This window comes from Oryza sativa, chromosome 10, assembly GCF_034140825.1.
Source record: "Oryza sativa Japonica Group chromosome 10, ASM3414082v1".
NCBI classification, from domain to species: Eukaryota; Viridiplantae; Streptophyta; class Magnoliopsida; order Poales; family Poaceae; genus Oryza; species Oryza sativa.
In genome coordinates this window covers 22560001-22576376 of record NC_089044.1, presented here as the reverse complement: position 1 = coordinate 22576376, position 16376 = coordinate 22560001, and the positions used below count along the sequence as shown (strand labels likewise).

The 16376-nt window shown below is 45.7% G+C and overlaps 1 protein-coding gene and 2 long non-coding RNA genes across 7 annotated transcripts in view; 1 reads left to right on the top strand and 2 right to left on the bottom strand.

Moving 5' to 3' along the window:
• Positions 1–3836: 3836 nt before the first annotated feature.
• LOC107279207 (uncharacterized) lies at positions 3837–5085 on the bottom strand. Its single transcript, XR_010737256.1, has 2 exons — positions 4642–5085; positions 3837–4543 (listed from the first exon to the last, which is right to left on the bottom strand). It is a non-coding gene; the product is annotated as an uncharacterized lncRNA (long non-coding RNA).
• A 1836-nt stretch (positions 5086–6921) lies between these two features.
• Positions 6922–10614, bottom strand: LOC107278522 (uncharacterized). Of its 2 annotated transcripts, none has more exons than XR_001540659.3 (4): positions 10155–10614; positions 9756–9896; positions 8738–8926; positions 6922–7449 (listed from the first exon to the last, which is right to left on the bottom strand). It is a non-coding gene; the product is annotated as an uncharacterized lncRNA (long non-coding RNA). The 2 variants fall into 2 exon arrangements; XR_001540658.3 differs by having other exon boundaries at positions 9756–9999; positions 10155–10599.
• A 5124-nt stretch (positions 10615–15738) lies between these two features.
• The window catches only part of LOC4349351 (transcription factor UNE10), a 6679-nt gene continuing 6041 nt past the window's right edge, over positions 15739–16376 (top strand). For all 4 annotated transcript variants that reach the window (XM_015757230.3, XM_015757232.3, XM_015757231.3 and 1 more), the window contains exon 1: positions 15739–16376. This exon is cut by the window's right edge and continues 742 nt beyond it. The gene's annotated coding sequence lies outside the window, so the exon portion shown is untranslated.

Below are 16376 nucleotides of genomic sequence, written 5' to 3'. Positions count from 1 at the left end.
ACACGAGAGTCTAGTGCTAATTATTACATCATAAGCCCGCAGGCATTGTCTTAAATCATCGGACCGAGCGGTCCGGAATACATCCAACAGAAATAGATAAGGCAGCGGAATTCAGGCAGCGGCATGCCATTGCCACAGGCAACGACCGTACTAAGACCCTCCTGGTAGTAGGCATAGGGATCCTCCGAAGCTTCATCTCCCGCTTCTGATTAATTTTATATTTGCAAGGGTGAGTACCAACCGTACTCAGCAAGTCACCACAGCAACAATGCATATGAAAGGGGTATTTCAAAGGATGGCTATGGCTCTTTTGCGCTAAGCCAGTTTTGTAATTCTTTTCACAAACCTAAGACCTAGCATTGACTGATCAAATTTTAGTACCAGTGTTTGTATTTAAACAACGACGGTTCTGTCCACCATCCATTGTGATCCCAAGGATAGCTTCCCGCCATTGAGTCGTTATGGTTTTCTGAGGACGCCCACCTTCCCCCTTCTCAGGAAGTGGCTCCAACAGCATAAAAATTCGTCATGCAACAACCCATCCCACACAAGTTAAGAATTTAGAGACTAGCCAAGTGTAATACATGTCCTGGTGCTCAATAACCGCGAGCACGGCTATTCGAATAGATTTGGTTTACTCACACTGCAGTGGATGTACACTTTACCCGCACTCCGTGACTGCCCAACATATGAGCTTCGTCCCAACACATGAGACGCGTCACGGCAAAGCTTTTCGATAACCTCGCATTGGCAGTATCCGCTCCATGAACTTAAATCCTCATGCACTCTAGGCGTCCATGTTTCTAGCAGTGTGAGGAGTTCTGGCGCTCCCGGGAAAGAGAAGTCTTACACATATTAAATTATGGTTCAAGTTAAGTTCTCTCTCTCACACACTCATGGCAGTCCTACCAATGGCGACACCGATGTAGGGCACGCCTCTCAGCCCTACCTCAACGGCTGTCCCATCGTAGCGCACCTGCCTCACTCAGGGGTGAACCATCTATGCAGGGATACTGCTCCGCTCGGCTATCTAATCCGCTAGGTCTATACCCATTCGAGAAGTACGGTTGTATGGGGGTCGTTTCATGCTTAACTTCATGGCTCGGTCCTTAATTGACCGGGGACGGTACTAGCCTTTCCTAGATACCACCCAAATCCTCCGTCCGCCCCAGTCGAAAATAATTGTTTAATTTTATTTCTCCTTTCACAAATCATGTCATCAACATCATGGCAATGTGGCGCTCATGTCTCCACATGCCGTATCTCAATTACCTTCCCAAAAGTAATTGCCCAAGCATCATTTGATAAATATGAGTATGCATGATTCTAGAATAGCATTTCTAAGCAATTGTCATAATCGACTAGGGACTCATACGTAAATATGGTTACGAAGGAACAAGGGGCAAACAATAATCAAGGCATGGCATAATCACAAGTATGATGTTCATCATTGCATGCAATTTTATTTGTAAACAAAACAATTTTGCAATTGGGATCAACATGTTCAAGGAATAGTGATGACTTGCCTTGCTCAAAGTCTTGCGGGTCTTGGCCTTCACTTGGATCCGCAACTCCCTCGGGCTCTATAGTTATGTGCGAAAATTGATTTGAATTCGGTTAGAATTCAAATAAAAATCCAAATAAATCCAAATGGAAGTCGAACGCGTAAATCGATTCTTTTATATTAACTTTACTTTTCGCGAACTAGGGCAAACCCAATTTCGATTTTTATATCCTAAACTATTTTGCGGGTATAAATATTTTGTTATCATAAGTTTTTAATTTAATCTACCCGAGCATTATATCCATATAATAGGTTGGAAATTTCTATCGCAAGCTAAATATCGGACAGAATCCTAAAATTATCTTATAATATTATACAATTAAATTTTAGTATAGGACTAAACGACTAAATATAATATACGTCTAAAATTCCTAGTGATTAAATCCGAATTTCTACCGTGAATCAATTACTTATAGAGATTACCCAAAATAATCTATAATAGTCTATAAGAATTCATCTAATCGTTTAGTTCTTAATTACATTTAAACTACTACCGCGAATTGATTTCTTGTAGAAATTACCAAGAATAATCCATAATTTATATTAAATTTCGCAATTCTACGTCTATAACTAGTCTATAACTAAATGCTAATTATTTTAAATTTTCTAAACTTCCCTAATCTCCCTCTAATTTCCTATCTATTTCCCTTTTCTTTTTCTTCCCTTCTTTTTCTTTTTCCTTCCTTTCTTTTTCTTTTTTTTTCTTTCTCTCTCTCTTTTCTTTTCTTTTTCCTTCTCTCTCTCCCTTTTCTTTTCTTTTTCCTTCTCCCTCTCCCTCCCGGTTTCTCTCCTCCTTCCTTTTTCTTTCTCTCCCTCGGTTTCTCCCTCTCTCTCTCTCTCTCTCTCGGCTCTCTGCTACCAGGGGCGGCGACGGCGGCCGAGCAAGTGGTGGAGGCAGCGGCTTACCGACGGCGGTGGCGGCGACGGCGGCGACAGCGACGGTGGCGACGTCGGCGCAAGGTGCGGCGCGGCGCGGCGGCTTCGTGGCGGTGGCGCGGCGGCTCTATGCGACGGCGCGGCGGCGTGGAGGCGGCGGCGTGGAGGCGGCGGCGGCGACGTCGGCGCAAGGTGCGGCGCGGCGCGGCGGCTTCGTGGCGGCGGCGCGGCGGCTCTATGCGACGGCGCGGTGGCGTGGAGGCGGCGGCGCGGCGGCGTGGAGGCGGCGGCGTGGTGGCGTGGGTAGAGGAGAGGAGGTGAGGATGAAAGGGAAGAGTGGGAGTAGGGGGCTTATATAAGGGAGGGGGGAGAGAGATAATGGGGAAGAGGGGAGAGGGGCGGCGGCCTCATGGCGTCGGCGGGGTGGCGCGGCGCGGGGCTCGACGCGGTGATGTGACGACGATGCGGCGCGGCAGGGCGCGGGGCGCGAGGAGCGGCAGCGGCGCGGCAGCAGCGGCGGCACGGGGCTCGGGGGCACGGCGCGGCAGGTGATGCGACACGCGATGGCGATGGCGCGGCAGCGGCGACGCGACGGCCGAACAGCAATGGCGCGCGGCGATGGAACGGGCGGCGCGGCGCGGTAGCAGAAGCGGCACGGGGCTCGGGGGAGCGGCGCGGCACGGGGCGCGAGGCGACGACGGCGACGGCTCGGTAGTGGCGACGGGACGGCGTGCGGCGCGATGGGACGGCGCGACGGGATGGCGGCGAGCGACGCGCGACGGCACGGCGGTAGCGGCGGTGCGCGGCGCAAGGCGATGGACGGCGGCGCGGTGACGCGACGGAAACGACGGCGACGGCGGCGCGGGGTTAGGGGCGGCCAGGCATGGTGATGGCGACGGCGTCGGCAGAGGGGAGGCGGAGCGGCGCGCGGCGCGCGGGGCGCGACGGCAACGCGGCAAAGGAGGGGCTAGGGCTAGGGGACCTCGTCGAACACTTTAGGTGCAATGAACAGTGCCGTTTTCTAATTAACCCGATTTTGGCCCATTTATTATTTAAATTTGATTCTTTAATTCCCAAATTTTGCATAAATGAAGTATACTCAATATTTGTGCCATTCCAATCCATGGATTCATTCTAGATTAATTTATTCCATGTTTTACATATTATTATTGTAATTTACTTGAACTTAATTAGAGTTAATTCTCATTCCATTGCTTTTAAATTTGATGGATATAAATATGGTCGTAATAATATTTTACTCATTTCTATCCTCACCAAATCTTATTTTAAGTTGCACTTTAATTATTTACTTTTTCCATTTACTTTTTAGGGTTTATTCCTAACCAATTATCTATTATTCGCGATTTATAAACTCAGAACCCAAACTCCAATAAAATAATCGAATAAAATCGGCATGATGCAATTTATTTAAAAAGTTTTTAAAAATCCGCATTTTTAGAGTTTAGATTTTTGTCGTCGAATTTTCAGGGTGTTACATCCTCTCTTCTCTGTTCTTTCCCATCCTCATCTCTCTCTCCGTTCTCTCCGACAGGCGACAGCGACCGGCAACGCGGCTTCCCCTCTTCTCTCACTTCTCCTCTCGGGCAACTACCGGGGCGGGTGGGGAGGAGGACGCCGGGGCGGCCGGCGACGTGGTGACGGGAGCACGAGGCGACGCGGCGGTGGGAGCCGGGGTGGCGCCGCATCCATGACCTCCGGACGGAATCTCACTGAAGCCGCCGCCACCACCCACCGCAGTGGCTCTCCAGCGGCGCCATCAGCTCCTCCGCCCGCAGCGCTGCCTCGTCGAGGTCGCCTTCGCCGTTGTCGAGGACGGATTTGAGCTTGCCGACGGCTTCGTCGATGGCGTCCAACGCGGTGGGAGCATGAGGCGACGCGGACGGCGGACGCGACCACCACTGTGAGCGAGGAGACGATGTCGACGGCGAGGAGGATGCGCGTGCGGCCGCCGGGGCACCGCCGACTTGCTGGCACCCTGCATAGACGCGATCGCCGCTGTGAGCGAGGAGACGACGTTGATGGCGAGGAGGACGCGCGCCACGGCCGCCGGGGCACCGCCAACTTGCTGGCACCACCGACTTGCTGGCAACCAAACCGGATCGAGTCAGATCGAGCGGAGGAGGAGCGGGAGCTGCCGCGGCGGTGAGGAGGCGACGGCTCCAGTGGAAGCATACACTTACGACGTTGCCAAGCGCGACGGCGTTGAGGAAGGTGGAGGGGCGGCGCGGGCTGGACTCGTCGGAGGGGTCGTTGTCACCCAGGAGGAGGGAGGCGGCCTGGCACATGGACTCGGCGAGCTGGACGAGCTTGTCCATGGCCTCCATGGCCGACGACGACATGGGCGGCGACGATGCCGAGGCGGCGCGGGCGGCCAAGGGAGGAGCGGCGCGCGGACAGCCGGGGGCGGAGCGAACGACGCGGCGACGGGCCCGGACGAGGAGGAGGACATGGCAGCGTGGTGGGGGGATTCGTACCGGCAGGCACCGCTGTCGCCGCCCTCCTCCTCCTCGTCCGGGCCCGCCGTTGCGTCGCCCGCCTGCGCCCGGGCCGCCGCTGCCGCGTCGCTCGCTTCGCCCCCGGCCGTCCGCGCGCCGCGCCTTCCCTGGCCGCCCACGCACCGCCCCACGCCCGTGTTGACAGAAAAGACGAGGCCTGGGAGATCTGCTTAACTCCAGTGCAGGTCCAAAGCTCGCCTTCGAATGTATGAGCGTGCCAGATGATTTGATCCTGTAATCAACAAGAAATAGAGACAAAGAATTCGTGGTTAAATCTATAAATGATAGCCGATCGGCTAGGTGCCGATGACATATCATTTATCTTTGAGCCGATGTCATATATGAATCGATCGGCGGTTATAAATAGATAGTAAGGAACTAAATCTATTCGATCGGCTGTAGATATTAACGATATATAGTTCTTATATTAATATATACTTAAATCAAGTGATTAGGATAGATCGGTCACCAAGCCGAGACAGTATAAATCACTTAGATCGAAATATATATTAATAACAGGATTATATATGTTTATAGCATAGCCGATCAGATAGATCTAGCATGTATCGGCTAATACTCCGATACTACTTTATATAAAGATATCAAAACAAATATAATATACCAAACAAAAGCTTAATATACTTAAATGCAATAAGATCCTGACATAAAGGGCGGATTTAACATGTCATTGAAGCATATAGATCGAATATGGTTAAATCAGATAAGATCGGTTGAAACTCCAATACTACCCTAATTGGCAACCAGAGGACAGGCTAGAGATTGATATTCTAAGCACGACTTAATAGATCAAACTCAACTGATGCAGCATTAAGTATAAAAAAAGAACAATATCTAGACAATCAAGCCGCTGAGTGTTTCATAAAATGGTAGATATCTTATATAATCGAGAACAACGTCGCTATTTAACCTAATCGGCTGCCTTCTATTAACAGATGTTAGTCAATTGTAGGTTAGATGACGATATTGCCAAAGATTATGTAAGATATATGATAACTTGACGAATTATATAGACAAGATTAGAGTGTCATAAAGATGGAAGCACTAATCTCGAGAACACAAGTCGTCATAACAAGTTTTACCTCTTGTTGAAGATCGAAACTGATGCAGCTCAACCAGAAAGCAAGAACTCGTCGAAACAAAACTAAAGCAAAAAGGTGGCGATGCGCCGAAATTGTATTGAACGTGTGTGTTAAAAATTACATAGGGCTCGAGGTCTATTTATACCCGAGAATTACAAGATATGTCCATACCGGACACGACCACTATCTCTAACAAACTCTAAGATACCATAAGTCTTTGCGGCAAACTTTTGCCCACACATATCTCTAAGGAAGTTACATAAAACATCCTAATTAATAGATACAATTGCCTTCTCAGGACTCTATCCATGTACGACAATCATGTTGAAGCACCTCAATTCAACCCAATGTCATACACCAAATTATACTGTCAGAATCGGCTGCATCAGCTCACCTAGTCCGACTCAGACCCAGCCGATCCTAATCGTAGCCGATCTAGACTTCAGCCGATTCTTGCTCTGTTCTCGGATCAATCTCCGCCTTCGACTCCACCTTGATCTAATCTCCTTTTCCGATGCTGATATTATCAAATTTGGTCGTTAACACCCCGCCGCCGCGTCGCCAGCCGCCGACGCCCTCCTCCTCTCCCGCCTCTCATTGCCGGCCTCAGCAGACTCACAGTCGCAGAGAACGGAGAGAGAGAGATGAGATGGGAGAGAAGAGAGGAAAAGAGAGAGAAGGCTAATGTGGCAATGCTGACAGGTGGGGCCCATGCTGACTCACCCGCCACATCAGACAAAACCGGGGTCAAAACCACCGGAGGACCTCAAGTGAACGGTTTTGTTAGTTGAGGGACCTTTGATATCTGGTTTTGCGGTTGGGGTACGATTTTGTAACTCGATGACAAGTTGAGGGACCTTCGGTGTACTTTTCCCTACCAGAAATGAAATCTTCACCTAGGTCAAAAATTATACAAAAACCTTCGACCTTATAAATATACAAAACCGTGCATCTTAACAAAATAAAAAATAAATGGCCCACATGTAGTGAGAAGAAAAAAAATATAGGTCCGCATCTCCTCTCTTTTCTTCAATCTTCTCTCACGGTCCCGACAAAATAAGGCAGGCCGGCGCAATCTCCAGCGGTCGCCACGGCGGACGGCGGGAGCATGTGAGCGGGCGACGACACGGGCACGGGCACTTATTCCTTTCTTATACCAAAGTAGTTCATGGGCCAAAGTCGCTTTCTCTGTATATTCGGCGGGTGACATGCACCGGGATATTTTGGTGTTAATCATGAGTTGGGTTTGCCACTCGGGGTTCCAGTCCTTCTGGCGTAATTTATTGTTGAGAATAGTTACTTGTGACAAAATAAAATTGCTTATATTACTTGTAACACGCAGCAGCAAAATTCCCAAGCATAGTTCCAAACCAGCAACAGAGTCCTTCAAAACCTAAAGGCAATAAATAAAGGTAACAAAAGGTTAAAGTTCAATTTGCTTACATTCGATTAATATAATACCAACCAAAAATCCAAAATATATGTTACACTAACCAGAAACCCAAACAGTTCAGGCACTACCGTAAGTACATGGTGATTATGTACATGCTTTCTAATCACCATAGATTTACTAAGTATAAAAAATAATCAGAAATAACCTACATTTCCATGGTGCTGATTATAAATGAGGGGGGGGGGGGGGTGTTGCATGATGGAATATAAACTGTGATTATCATAGATGAACTAAGCTTTTACAACAGTACTTTATATAAATTTGGAAAAGGCCGAAAATAATTTAGGAATTAATCGTAGAACTGACACTTGAATTAGTCCAACTATAACTGAGAATGTCGAAAATATACATAGGAGAAATGGAAAGTTTGTAAATGCCTAAATAACCCCTTAAACCCTGCCGTTTGAAAATGCCAACTACAACTAGATGTGAAACACATCAGGATAAACAATCATGGCAAGTAAATAAATCCACTTATAATTTGGTTACAATTTATGTATCTGTTTACAATTGCATAACTTCACTCACTAATGGCCAACAAGGAAATAATAATGTTTAACAAGCTCAAATACTTCCCATTAGAATATGATCAAAACTATGGTGCATAGTTGCACACCTTTTACAGCAGGCAATGTACATTTAGACACAATCAGGATGATCCACGCTAGAGCTCAAATGTTGTCTGCAAGTTCTAATTCATTTAGTACAATGATGCCTGACCAAAATTCCAAGCCAAGCAGCTTTGCATGAAAGCCCAGCCCCCATCAATTGCATATTTGCATCCCTCAATAATAAAAGCTCTAACGATATCACGTTATGTGTGTATCATGTAATGGACCCAGACACTTTTCTAGACATAGGAAATCTGGATGTGTTTTACCACAATATTAAACCAAGTGCCAGATTGATCAGCCTAAATCTACTATCTAAGTAATAACCAAAGGTAGGAGTGGGACTCATGCACCCTATGAATATCCCACGGTAAAGACAGCCCCCCCTATTTATCATGAATTGACCCAAAAGAGTAGCAGAATCCTAGGATAGATCATGACATTTCAAATCCATGGCGAACACAAAATTAAAGATAATCACACAAAGAATGTGATATACCCATACACAGACATATCTAACCAAATTCAATTGCATGATTACACAAACACATGGAAACATACATGGAAAAATGACCACTATTAAAATTAACTACGAGAAAGTATCGATAAACCCGTACCAACGTAGCGTGAGCAACAGTGTAGCAGGCAACTTGGAAAGTGGGGACGTTGTGGTGGCCAGTTCCTGATATCCATTCACTGGATACACCAATTTGAGACAAATCATCTCTAGCAGCTGGATAGCGCCATGGATCCCTGAATTGTTAGCTCACTCTAGCTTTGTTGCCATTAAGGCAGCCATCAACCTCCTAAAATCCACATGAACCAATTAACCAAGCCAATATCCAAAATCACCTTATAATCATGCTGAATTCATCAAAATGAGGGAAAATCCGAATATTCAACTTCACAATCAAGAATATTCTATCAAAATCTGAGAAAGTACACGTTCAACAACCCAAAAACACAGCTTACCCCACAAATTACAATTGCACATTTCAATTTCTCAATATAATAGCTCCAAACAATATCATGTAATGGAGAACCATCGATGTGCATGAAGCAGTGGCTAAGACAAGTTCTTAAGTAATCTGGAAGTGTTTTTATCACAATAAAAACCAAGTGCCAGGTACCTAAGAGGCTAAGTGTACTATCTAAGGCCCTGTTTGATTTAGATTATTGAACATATTATCTACTTGATCATAGGAATAAATTATTAAATAATTTAATAAATAAGCTTAACAGAATGTTTAAAGCAAGTGGTCTAACATTGTGGTAGAACAAGTGCTTTGAGGAAACAGTAATTTAAAAGCATGGAGCAAATAATCTGAAAAGTAACTAAACAAAGGAGACATTCATGCAACCTATGTACGACCCATGGTACAAAGAGATCCCCTCAGTTATCACGAATGGACCCAAAAGAGTAGCAGAACCGTTGAACATATCACAATATAGTTTTTCCACGGGTAGATAACGATATATCAAATCCTTGCCGACACAAAATTAGAGATGTCATAAAGAAAGTGATATGCCCATACACAGACAGACCAGAACAATACGATTGCATGATTACAATGACACATTAAGAAAATGAGTGCAATTAAAATTAACTGCGACAAAGTTTCCATGAGTCCTTACCACCGCAAGGTGAGTATCGCTGTAGCAGGCAACCTGGACGGTAGCTGTGAAGTTGTGGTGGCTCCATCCAAGCCATGGTTCCCCGAACTTCTATCTCGCTCTAGAAGCTTCGTGACATTCAGGTGGCCTGATATCAACCTCCTGGGAATCCAACAGCATGACCCAATTAACCGACGCAATCTCCAAAATCGCCTTATTGCCATGCAGATTTCATCAAAACCAGAGCAGATTCCCCATAATTCAACTGAGTGATCAAGCATATCGCATCAGAACCAGTGAAATTCCGAGTCGAATAACCAAAATCACGGATTACCCTCGTAACAAAAAACACTAGGAAGACAAATTCCCCAAACCCCTCAAGGTCCACGGACCACGACTCCACCTGAGGAATACCCTTACCTTGACAACCGAAGCGCTCGAGGTGCTCGCCTCCGCCACCAAAAAGCCCGCAGCCGCCATGGCGTAGCCTCGTAACATCCCCGCTCGCCTCGTCTGCTAGGGTTTCGGCGAGCGAGAGGAACCAGGCCGGCCGGTGTGCGACTCGCGCAATGGTGGGAGCGGACGCAGCGAATCCGATGGCGCCGCGTGGCGGCTCCTCCTCCGCATACGGCTAGGGTTCGGACGGGAGAGATGTGATGCACTCGCCGTCGTCGCCGCCGCCGCCGCAGCCGCTCTCATCCATCCTTCCTTGTACTACCGGTTGCCGGTGGCCGCGGCGTGGCGCGGCGCCTCCGCCCGATCGATCTCGCTGCGCGATCGGGCAGCAACGGCTCTAGCCGCTAGGGTTTTGGGAGCAACGCGAGCGGGAGCGGGAGACGTCACGAGATGAACTGGCGCCATGGATAGGAACGTGGAGGAAGAAGACGGTGGAAGTCGTGGTCGGGTGGGGTAGCCTTCCCCTACGCCGGCGCTCTGACGTGTCACTGACAGCTAGGCCCAGCCGCCTGGCACTTCGGTGATGAGTCGGGCCGTCTCTCTGTCCCGGTGGGCCCACCGTGCAGCGTCATATTTCCAATTTTTTTGGGGCTATCTATATATATATATCATGTGACAGAAAATCCCACCTCCTATAATTTGAATTTTGGATCATTAGATGTGCTTCAAGATTCGTGCTGACCATTTAACCTAACTCCTCTCCTCCTCTCCCCGGTTCCAGATCGCGCCGCCACCCTTCTCCTCCCGTCCCACGCGTGATCCGCCGCCACCACCGCCACCGCGCCGCCGCCCGCCTCGCCGGCTGGCTGGAAAAGGTCAACGGCGCCGGCGAGGCCCCCCGGCGAGCCCCCTCCCCTTCCCCCCTCACTTTCTCCTCATGGCGGCGACGACGAGGTGCCCCCGCCCCGCCGTCTTCCCTGTCTCCGTCGGCTCCCCGCCGCCGGATCCGCCACCACCGGCCGCCACCTCCTAATCCCACGCTTGCTTTACCCCCGCCGCCCGCCAAAGTCCACCGCCCACGGCCATCCCTCTAAGACCCGAGGAAACACCCCTCTTCCCCCTTCCCCAACCCCCCTCCTATCCTTACCCCAACCCCAAACCCTAACCCGCCGGAGTTGGGGTGTCGCCGGCGCCAGAGAAGAAGGGGAGCCCGCCGGAGTTGGAGGAGAGAAGCCGATGCACGAATCTTGGCATGGATCCAATGGTCTAAAATATGTAAGATTTCATCCCAAATTTCATTCGAATGCCATATAGCAATCCCGTTTTTTATTTTAACACATGGAAGTCCCCTTGTTAGTAATTACGAATGGAGGAGCGACACGTACGGACAGGCCCATCACCGTCCGATCGCGATGTGAGGTGGGGATGGACCCAGAGGGAAGGAAGCGTTTGGGCACTCCATAACAAAACACTCACTGTGGATACACGAATCATCAAACGCTATAGCAGTACAATAGGTAACAGTTGTAAACTCTTTTTTTTCCCTCGTTTATTCAAACACCACTTAAATAGCTACTCCCTCCGGGCTGATAATACTTGTCGTTTTGGACAAGGGTGAAGTCAAACTTTAGAATCTTTGATTATGAATTATTTTTAAAATATTTGTCTTTCAAATATGGTGACTACATATATAGATTAGTCTTAAAAAGTACTTTAATAAGATCATATATTTGCTAACAATTTTATACATATTATAATAAAAAATAATGGTCAAAGTTGTTTTTTTAAGACCGTGCCCTAGTCTAAAACGACAAGTATTATCAATCCGGAGGGAGTGCGAGAAAATCCATAAAATATTGACAATATTCATACAGCATACATATATCACTCCACCAACCTAAACCAAACTCAACTCACATACGGAGAAATAGAAAAAACAAATCCAACCTATAAACTGTATAGTACTATTTATTCTTAAATTTCTTTTTTTCCCTAGCATATATTTTTTGTGGAATGATAGATGTCATTGTACTTTACATTTTTCAAAAAACAAACTTTCTCACAACCACTTAAATTGAATTTGAAGAAAAAAATACAGGAGGGGACATCATCTCGAAAGATTAGAACCCCCTCACTAGTACATGCAAGTTATTTGTGCCCGAGATAAAACAACAATGCGTACGCACAAACGAAGTGCTCTTTTAAAACACTAAGGCTGTGTTCTTCACTCAACATTTTTAACCTCTACCTTATTGTTTTCCACGTTTACGTTTCTCCAACCATTAAACGGTGTGTATTTTACACAATATTTGTATAGAAAAGTTGCTTTGAAAACTCATATTAATTATTTTTCAAAATAATTAACTAATACTTAATTAATCATGCACTAATGAATCGTTTCGTTTTACATGCGCGAGAGATTAGCTAATAGAATCTTACATGCACATGTATTTAATCATCATGCAGAGGTATATATCATATTGATCGATCTAATCTGAGAGATCGAGCACTACCCGCATTTGAACAGAGAACAAAAGCTATGAAAATGACAGACGACGGCAATGGCCCCGACATGGCAGCATCGATCGATAGATTTCTAGTTTGTGGCATGGTCCAGGATGGATCATATCGATGGATAACTAGATCAGATCATATCAGATCGACCAGCTTGGATTCACCCCAAACTCATCAATGCATAAAAACGGACGTCGTGGTCCATACAGCTGGGTAGCGCACAGCGCGATGACATCTTTTTGGTTTGGGCAGGTAATTTTCTCGACAGAAAGTTAGAAGTTGTCCATGTGTTTGCATGCATGTGTGAACTGTGTGATGTGTGGTCCTTTGGCCTGCAAAATCTTGGCCTCGCAATGGAGCTTAATATCTCCAGCGTCAGCAATGATATAATACATGCAGCGATGTTGCTTCTCGCGTGCCGTTTTCAGTGGTTTCATCAGGTTGATGCTATCATTTTTGAACGAAAAGTCAGCCATTGCCGACGTTAATTATATTATGGATAGGGGAGAGAGAATGAGAAAAACAACGAAAAATCATTGTTATGTACAGGGAAACGCGGCTAAATCACACAGCACTCAGCGCTTACGAAAAACTTATCCTAATAATGTTGTGATACGCTATTTGGCGCTTTGCTCCACCCGTGCTCCAAGTTCTCACTTCTTGTATAATTTCATCGATTATATGAAAATTGGAGGTCGCTCTCTTCTCCCCAAAATTAACACCATTCCATTTCTCTCCGTCAATTCTCCCCAAAACACAATTATATCTCTGTCCTCCGTCAATTATTCGGCTGTGTTCGCATGCACCTTTTCCCATCCTCTCTCCCTCGTTTTCCACGCGCATGCTTTTCAAACGGTTAAACGGTGCGTTTTTTGTAAAAAGTTTTTATACGAAAGTTGTTTAGAAAATCAAATTAATCTATTTTTTTTAAAAAAATAGCTAATACTTAATTAATCACGTGTTAATGTACCGCTCCGTTTTCTGTGAGTAGGTGTTAGATTCCAATCTCCCCCATCCGAACTCAGATTGCAACCCTTTCATTCTTCTCTTACATATCTCCGTTCTCGGTCCCTTGGTTGGTTACATTGCTCTCTGCATGTGATTCAAACGCCCCGTAGACTCCTTCCTATACAGTTCTTCGAAGAGGTGTGGTAAACAAATTCCAAATTCCTGCGGTAAGGAGAAATAATCTGACTTGCAAGTGGTTCAAGAAATTTCCAATCCTAAATTACCAGTTGCGTAAGGTTCTTATCTTCTTTGACAGTTGTTCACTGAACCAAGCTGGTCAAGCCGTCAAGGACAGTTCGTGATGTATTCGGGCCATCGGGAAAAAAAAGGGCTTCTTTTTCTATCTGGATGGATCGTGTTTAGTTCACTTCTAACTACTTCAAACTTTTAACTTTTTATCACATCACATCACATCTAAAACTTTTCTACACACATAAACTTCTAATTTTTTTTAAACTTTTAACTTTTTCAAAACTTTCAAGTTTTTTAGGGAACTAAACACCACTCTTGAACGACTGTGATTTCTCGATGCGATTGAGATGACCGATATACTAGCTCATCAACAGCTGATCGTTGATTTGCGTCGGCCTTATGACGCAAAGACAGAAATTAAGCAGCTAGCATCCACAACTAACGACGAGGCCACGAGGGGCAAAGGTGCAGTGTCTTAATTTTGGTAATTGCTGTAATCCATCCCGCGCCAATAACTAACGAGGAGAGGAGAATGCCTATGTCGCTTATATATTGGACGCATTCGAATCTAACAATTTCTCTGTGCAAGGAAAAGAAAAAAAATGCAAGTGTTCTAACAAAAGGGAGAGGACGATGGGCGTACAAAACCATTTCCTTCTCCTGCTAAGTGTAAGGTTTTCCCAAACCGTTGAAGCCGGGGTTACCGCGCGGTGACCGTGAAAAACCGTACGTAACTGTATAAAATTTATCAAAAATGTATATTATTTTTTAAATTTATTTGAATTTGAGAAGGTTACCGTGGTTTTTCTATTTACCGTACCGGCGCGGTTACCGACGGTAATGTAAACCCTGCTAAGTGCTAAGTACGTGCTGTATCATATGATAGATGGTCTCTTGCTTCAGCTCCACTCTTAGGCTGCGTTCGTTCCCAGCAGTTACCAACTCCCTCTCCTCGTTTTACACGCGCACACTTTTCAAACTGCTGAACTGTGTGTCTTTTTTTAAAAAAAAAAGTTTCTATACAAAAATTGCTTAAAAAATCATATTAATCCATTTTAGTAAAAAAAATAGCTAAAGTTTAATTAATCACGCGCTAAATGCTGCTTTATTTTGCGTGCCGGGGAGGGAGGGTTCCCTCCCGAACACAGGCTTAAAGTCTAGAACTTAAGCTGATTTCAGCTTCATAAAAAAAAAGCAAATTGAGCGGATTGAAGTAGTGAGGAAATAATACACTAGAGAAGTGGAGTATGGTTTAGACCGCTTCACATTTCACTTAAAACTACGCTCATAAAGTTAAATTTAAGAGTTATAAAGTTTTACCAAATAAACCCCGCCGATATGTATACACATGTACCACTAATTAGCTCATGTTCCAAAATGATCACAGGGATAAATGTACTAGAAACAATTCTAAATTCTCGAGGGATATTCCCTCGTTATTTACATGTAATCTAAATAGTTATGAAAAATTAATCAAATAAATCACTTCACAAACATATAAGATTAAATTTAACTTCTACATGTTACAACGAAAGAAATAAATTTGATTGTGAATATATATTAACGAGGCATAGATTAATCTGTTTTTTATCTTATAAAAAATAAATTTTAACTTGCACATTTGTGGAGTGGTTTGTCACGTATTACTATATCTTGTTAATTTTTTTCATATCTTTTATAACCATTTGAATGACGTGTACTCCCTCCGTTTCTAAATATTTGACATTGTTGATTTTTAGCACATGTTTATCCGTTCATCTTATTCAAAAAATTTTATGAAATATGTAAAACTATATGTATACATATAAGTATATCTAACAATGAATCAAATGATAGAAAAAAAATTAATAATTACTTAAATTTTTTGAATAAGACGAATGATCAAACATATTTAAAAAAGTCAACGGCGTCAAATATTTAGAAACGGAGGAGTACATAACAAGAGGATATCTCGCTCGAGAGTTTAGAATCCACTCACATAAATGTACATCCCATCTGGTATTCTTGTACTCTGATCTGTCTCACTCTCACGTTAGCCGTCGCCTGTCGGTGCACTCCCCCGGGAACTGAAGCAGGCAGGCAGCGAGCTGCGAGCGAGAGCTGCTCTGCCCGCCCACTCACGCAGAAAGTTCAAACAGAGACAAGAAGAGCAACAACACGGGGAGGGGGAAGAATCTGTCGCCTCCCGCTCCACCGCCCGACGCCCATCCGACGGCTCCGACAACCGTCCGGCCCTCTCGCGGTCGCGGTCGCGGTCACGTAAACAGCGAGCGCGGTACGTGGTCATGTGGAAGCCGAGGCGGCTACGTGCGCGTCTCCCCCTCACACATCGTCTCACCGTCCCATGAATCCATCCATCCTATTGCTCTCGCCCCTCGCCCTCGCCTACACCGAGGCGGCATGGCTCCTCTACACGCTGTACAGTTACTTGCGTGCGTCTCATCCACCACTCCATCCATCGCTGCAGCAGCATAAGTATCCATACACGCGCGCGGCCGCGTACCAGCCATTCACTCGCTCACTCCGTTGATC